Below are 7,237 nucleotides of genomic sequence, written 5' to 3'. Positions count from 1 at the left end.
TTCATGTTCAGACTTATGTTAGAGGTTTCATAGACTAGTCTAGTCAGTCATGTCATGTCAGATGTTCAGAGACGGATAGCCATTTTGGTTCATTTACGATAGTTCCGCATTTGTGTTTTAAATCAGTATTTTATTAATGTTATGATTCGGATGTTTTATAAAAGCTCATCACATTCATGTTATATTTCCGCTCATGTATGCCTCATGATGATTCAGCAAGCCATGTGGTTCGCTCGATCACATGCAGTATGGCACTGAGTGCCGTGTTTCGCCCAGGCCATGGTTCGGGGCGTGACAAATGGTTTCATGAAACATGGAGGAATCTTGATAGATTTTTCATTAGAGGACTACTACGATTATGGGTGTGTTTTGTATAGAGGAAAACATTGTCTCTAGAAAAATAAGTTTCTTAAAAATGAGGAAAATGACTTCTGTAATAAAAATAGAAAAAACAAGTTTTTTAAGTGTCATTTCAAGTTTATTGTCTCCTCCCATCCCAACACGCTCAAACCCACTTCCTACCCCATCCCACCTCTATACTATTTTGCTACATTACATATCATTTCTCTTGGATAATATTTTTTTGTTTACATACTAAACACTAAAAATAAGTAAAAAACTCACTTAATTGTCAACAAAATACTTTCTAGCATTTCCTTCATACCAAACACACTCTGTATCATCGTCGAGGCGCCCTGATCTGAAGATGCAGGGTTGGTCGACAAACCCAATGATGGAATTGGTCCCCACCCCCAATTTAAATACACTTTACACTGTTTTGTACTTCTCTCTTCCCCTTAATTTAAGTACCACCTCTTTTTTACGAATATAAAGTACTGTGGCAATTCGTCTCTGATGAACCTAAAATATTGAGCATTACGGGATGGATTTTTGATTAGTTTTCTAGGTGATAGACATTGTCACTACATGTTAAAAGTACTTTTACATTAATCGATGTTGTTGTGTAAGTTTCTTTTTATTAGTAATCAATTGTGTTACTTAAATATTATTTCTGATATTTAGTAGCCGTTTAGTCATAAAAATTGCTCACTTTTTTTTTTCCGTAATTTTTTTATTTTATTTTATTTGAAAATCAGAGTTTGGTCATGAAAATTTCAAAATTTGAGAAACATCTCAAAACCTCTTTTCACTTTTTTCCATCTAACTTATTTAACACTTTTTTCCATCCAACTTTTTAAATTTTCTTTTAACAAATTTTGCCCTAATTTATATTTTTATAAAAAAGACCCCATTTCAATTTGATAAAGTGTGCCATCGGTTTGAGTTTTGGATTGGGTCGGGTCGGATCTTCTTAATTGAATTTTTATAATTAGATAGATTAAAAGAATATGAAATTATCTAATTTAAAAAAAAAAAAAAAAAAAAAAAAAAAAAAAAAAAAAACTCAATCAAGAAGATCCGAAAATATTTTTTCAAGAATTACATTTTTCATTAAAAGGGAGAAATTGTCTTCATCACTCATGGAGATCTCATTTCCTCTATATCAATGGTAAGTTCATATTCTCTTGCTCCAACGAGTACATAGGCGTTATTTTTATCCATTTCAATACTAAATATTTTCATCACAATAATCTATTTCTAACATTATTATTAATCTTTAGTAACGATTTGCTAGAAATAATTTTGCACTACCAACCAAACTCCAAATATGTACCCAATTAAAAGAGGTCAACCCGACCCAATAACTTCGTCACATAAGTCTCGTACAGTAACATTTTCTCTTACATTCAAAATATAAGTGGGCAACTCCTCCTTGACGCCCTAAACAATAGACATAACACCAATTCTAAACTACGGCACGCGAAGAAATGGTCTCACGACTTAATAGATTTTCCATTAGAGGACTACAACGATAATGGTGTGCGTGTCTTGTATGGAGGAAAATATTTTCTTTGGAAAAATAAGTTTCTTAAAAATAAGGAAATGACTTCCCTAATAGAAGTAGGAAAAACAAGTTTCATAAATAGCATTCCATGTTTATTGTCTGCTCCCACCCCGACACCCCCGAACCCCCACTTTTACCCCATCCCACCTCTACAATATTTTTCTAGATTACATATAAATGCTCTAGGGATAATAATTTTTACTTACTTAACAAACACAAGAAATAAGTAAGAAACCCTTTTTTTTTTTTCAAAAATACATTTTCTACCATTTTCCTTCATACCAAACACACCTTATATCATCGTCGAGACGCCTCGGTTTGAACATGATAGGTTGGTTGACAAACCCAATGATTGAGGCCGACCGGAAAGGGTACGTCCTTTCCGAGGGTTTATTAGCAACAACCTTTTTTTTTCTTTTTATTGCAGTGATGAACTTGCTAAATTATGTCTGGAATTAGGAAAAAAAACTGTTGTTTTTTTTTATTTTTTGGGTAATAGAACACAAAACAAATTGACCCGACATACGTCATATTTAGGCAACTCTGTAATTTTAGCGTCTAGCGTGTACTGTAATAAAGTATCTCTCTTTCTCCGTTGTCTTGCTTGTGCATCTCTTCTCGTTGTCATCGCCATCTTGGAGAAACTCGAAATCAAGCGAAAAATTAGACATTAAGGGTGAATCATTTTAGATTATCATAGATTTATGGGCCAGTGAAAATATAGAGAACTTATAATATTATTGTACTATCATTTTACTCTTATTTTTATTTGGTATAATGATGTTACGAGATAAGGTTAAATGGAGAAACATGGTCAGTGATGATTCATATAGCCGACCCCCATTTGTTTTGAACTGAGGCGTCGTAGTTGTTGTTAATCCACAAATGTATTTATGAAGTATTGGTGGAAGGTGTCCTTGCTGTAAGAATGGAATTAATGGATATTATGATATATTACATGGATTTGTTTATCGTTACACATCCAAGTCGTTATCGTACCATATGGGTATCTCAAGGCAAATTATAATATCTTTATAACATAGATATTAAGAGGAGATAGTTGAATGATTTCAACTAGATTGCACCATAATTTCTTCTGTTAGTTTGACCATGTGAATAACTGATCTGTTTCGATGGTTTTGACACTCCATAATTCGTCTTATTGTTTACTTACTACAGGTTCTTGGTGATTATTGTTGGAAATGCTCAATTCGTTTTTATGTTGATTTGAAAATGTGAATAGTAATTTTGTCCCGATAATTTGGAGACTCCTTACTTCTTATTATTGCTAATTTTCTACAGCTTCTTAGTGATTATTGTTATATGATGCCTCCTAAGGGAAGAGTTGTCAAGGTTTACCTCCTGACGTCTTTAGCAACCTTCCAGATAATATTATCGATGTCATTCTAATGCGTTTGCCTTGGAAAGATGCTGTGAGGACAAGCATCTTATCAAAGAAATGGAGGTATCACTGGTGTAGACTTACAGAGTGACGTTTGATGAATCTCATTGGATAACAAAAGAGGATTTCCTAGACCCCACAATTAAATTGACGGAGATTATCTACCAGTGTCTTACCCTTCATGAAGGACCCATTACTAAGGTTACCCTCGACATTGCTAATTTGGATATTTCTCCTGAGATTGACAACTTCATATATTTCCTATCTAAGAATGACATTCAACATCTTGCTCTTCACCTTCCAGAGGATAGCAAATTGTCTTCTTCACTTTTCACATGTTCGCATCTGAGGGATCTAACTCTTAGTAATTGCTTAATACATCCTCCATCAGTCTTTCAAGGATTTGATGGGTTAATTAGCCTAGAACTACATAATGTCACAATCTCTTCTGAATTGCTCGGAAGTTTAATATCTCATTGCCCATTGCTTAAGCAGTTGGTGCTTGAAATCTCAGAAACTTCAAATTTTATAGAAATTAATGCCCCCAAGCTGAGATCCTTTGATTTCACGGGCAGTATAAATTCTATCTTTCTAATGAGTGTCCCTTTTCTGGCAAAAGTATCTCTAGCATGTTACGATAAGGCAGATGATCTTGATTTTGCAAAGGTTTTCAAGGCTTGTTCTGCTATCGAGCACCTCCGCTGGGACTTCTCTACTACCTAGGTAAATGCTGCTTCATGACTTCATCGTTATGCACTTTAGCATACGGAACTTCTTTTGGGTTGACTCGTCTTAAATTTTGGTATTGTTTCCTAGATCATTGAAGAAGCTTATGAAGAACCAACAAGGTTTCACTTTGATCTTAAAAGTGTCAAACGATTTTACCTGTCCGAGATTACGCTGGTGGAATCATATAAGCTCTCATTTGCTCTTTGCTTGATAAGAAGCTTCCCATATTTAGAATATCTTGAAATTGAGGTTCTTAGTGGTTTGACTTTTTTCTTTTTTTCTTTCTCAGTTGGTGGCTTCTTTTTTTTCCTTACTTTTTAAATCCTCAATAATATGAGAGTTGACTTCTTGTTATCTTTATTAGGTTTACAGTGAAGATGAAGAGGATGGTCATATTCTAGAATCCCTTGAGCTAGAACATTTCTCAGGCGTGACATTTAATTACCTTAGGGAAGTTGAGCTAGAATACTTAGGAGGAACAACGCCTGAGATGCAGTTTATCAAGCTTTTGTTAGCCAAGTCCCCGGTGTTGGTGAGAATGCTAATCGATCGACAGTTTCTAGATCCTGGACCTCTTGACACAAGATTAAAAATATTCGCCGAGGTATCAAATTTTCTTGAGCCGAGGGTCTTTCGGAAACAACCTCCCTATCTTTCGAGATAAAGGTAAGGTCTGCGTACACTTTACCCTCCCCAGACCCCACATTATGGAATTTCACTGGATATATATGTTGTTGTCGTTGATGCCGAGGTATCAAATTTTTGGCGTGCATCACCTAAAGCAGAAGATTGAATCAGATCACGTTCTTTGGCTAGAAGTTAAAATTGAAGAGAGATAAACAAATGTTGATGTAGTGGTATAACACTGTGTTTTGCTTTGCCATAACGTCTGCTTCAGAACATGAGCATTGCTAGATGGATGTTTTAATTAGTTTGTTTTGTAATAACATTGCTATTACATGTTTAAGGATTTTTACATTTACTGCCTGCACATGAATGTGTTATCGTATGTGACTTACACCTGAATTGGCACCGTGGTGGTTTATTTCAATGTTATGTTGTGGGATCGCAGTGTGTGAATTCTCTACTTGATCAATTGCTTATATATGGCATAGCTTGAAGGTAATTAAGAGGTTGTGCTTTCATTTTGTATCTTCAATCACATATTTTAAGTGGTTTCCTTATATACGTAATGAGTACTTGAGAACACATGCATAAATTTTTTCACAATTTGAGCCGAAAATATCTAGTAGAATTACTTTATCATGTGTTCAGGTGCTCAATCAAACCATGACGTAGTTCGAATATCTAAATAAAATTTACTGACAAGTTTAAGGGGTTGTTCATATATTCCGTCTTCTTCTTTTGTCCAGTTTTGGAGGGGCTGAGAAACCACACAGTCTTCAGAATTATTTCTTTACGACTTAACCAAACAAAAGAAGTATACACTCTTTTATTGGTAAAAACTTATCTGCATCGGAAGTCTACATCGGACTAATAAAATGAAGGTTAGTTGTTACCCTACAAATCCCTTAATTTGAAACTTCTGAAAATTTCGAGTATTACAATTTTTGAAATGTCATTTCTGTGCCTTGAATGTTTAATATTTTTCGTACACACTAAAGAATTTCATATTTGATATAATTACCTTTACCATTGAGCAATATACACAAGACGACTAACCAACCAAGAACGGCACCAACCGAAAAAAAGATACACAAGACGACTAACTAGCACTAGAACAGAAAAGTTAACATATCTCTGTGTAACCAGACCATGTATAACATTTTCATCTTGAATTGGGATGTCTGCATCAAAGATCACAATTCATAAACAATGCAAGAAAAATAAGGAAATACATCAATTTTGTTATTAAACAATCGGTGGTCGGTATCCACTAGTCCGACTAATCATAATTGGTAAATACTTACTTGTGTCCAGCATTTACACCAAATTAGTTAAACTTACTATGATTTAGTGATTTACTGATGCGGGTCGCGTAACTTACTATGAGTGAAATTGACATCTCAATGTTGTTGGAGACAAGGACCAAGTTCAATAAGCAGTAACTTTCCTTGCTGGTGTTGCCGATATTAGTTGTATCAGTTGCATTTCTATATCAGCGAATGGTATTGTATTGACATATATTAGTACAGCATGGTCACATTTTATTACTTATCTCATAAATTATACACACGAATATAAGTTACAGTTCTTACAGAACTAACTGATACGGACCTCTAAAGAACTTGCATAGTTGTGTCAATGACCTGTTGAATCTGCTTGGCGGAATTCCCAACAGATTCTGCACAGCCGCGTATATCTATTAGTTCAAGTGTGGTAATTTCTGAAAAATCTTGAGGGATCGAATCCAAGCACTGACAACCTATGACGAATAGTCTCTATTAGCTCGAGTGTGGTAATTTCTGAAAAATCTTGAGGGATCGAATCCAAGCACCAACAACCTATGACGAATAGTCATTCAAGGCATGAAAAGTGATCACTACTGTCTCTCCAGTACTTGAGATATAGGAACCCCGCTATCAAGAACTTCAAGTTCCGAAATCCTTATTCAACTAATTCGCACTCTCACCTTTGAAGGCATTATCTTCTAGTTTGAGGATCTTGAGTTTGGTCAACTTACAAATAACGCTTAAATCCTTCCACGGCAAGCAGAAATCTCAGCTAAAAGCCAACTTCTTAAGGTTCTTCAGAAAAGCAATTAGTCACGCGTCTCTTGGATAAATTGAAGAAAATCTTTGCTATTAATTTCAGTGTTTTAGAATAAATCTCAGCTAAAAGCCAACTTCTTAAGTGACTAATTACTTTTGTGTGTTGGGTAAATATTTTTCAATTTTCCCATGTTTGGTTGGACAAAATGTTGGAAAATATGTTCCTTAAAAATGAGGAAGAAGACTTACTTAATGAAAATAGGAAAAACAAGTTTCATAAGTGACATTTCAAGTTCATTGTCTCTTCCCGAGTCCGGAACCAAAAAGACCTTTTGAACCAAAATACTCCAACAAAAAAAAAAGCTGACATAAGTATCTTTAGCGCAGTAATTTACTGTGCTAAAGGACTTAACCGTAACGGCGCGGTTAAGTCCTTTAACGCAGTAAAATACTGCATTATAGAACGCAATAAAAAAAAATCTATAACGCAGTATTTTACTGCGTTATAGAAATAGTACAAAAAAAAAA

The 7,237-nt window shown here is 34.7% G+C and overlaps 1 pseudogene; it reads left to right on the top strand.

The window, feature by feature from the left end:
- Positions 1 to 3,229: 3,229 nt before the first annotated feature.
- Positions 3,230 to 5,028, top strand: LOC132614167 (F-box/FBD/LRR-repeat protein At1g13570-like; annotated as a pseudogene).
- The last annotated feature ends 2,209 nt before the right edge of the window (positions 5,029 to 7,237 follow it).

This window comes from Lycium barbarum, chromosome 10 (genome assembly GCF_019175385.1).
Source record: "Lycium barbarum isolate Lr01 chromosome 10, ASM1917538v2, whole genome shotgun sequence".
NCBI lineage: Eukaryota > Viridiplantae > Streptophyta > Magnoliopsida > Solanales > Solanaceae > Lycium > Lycium barbarum.
Note: the sequence above shows the minus strand (reverse complement) of the source record. Positions and strands in the feature narration are given on the sequence as shown.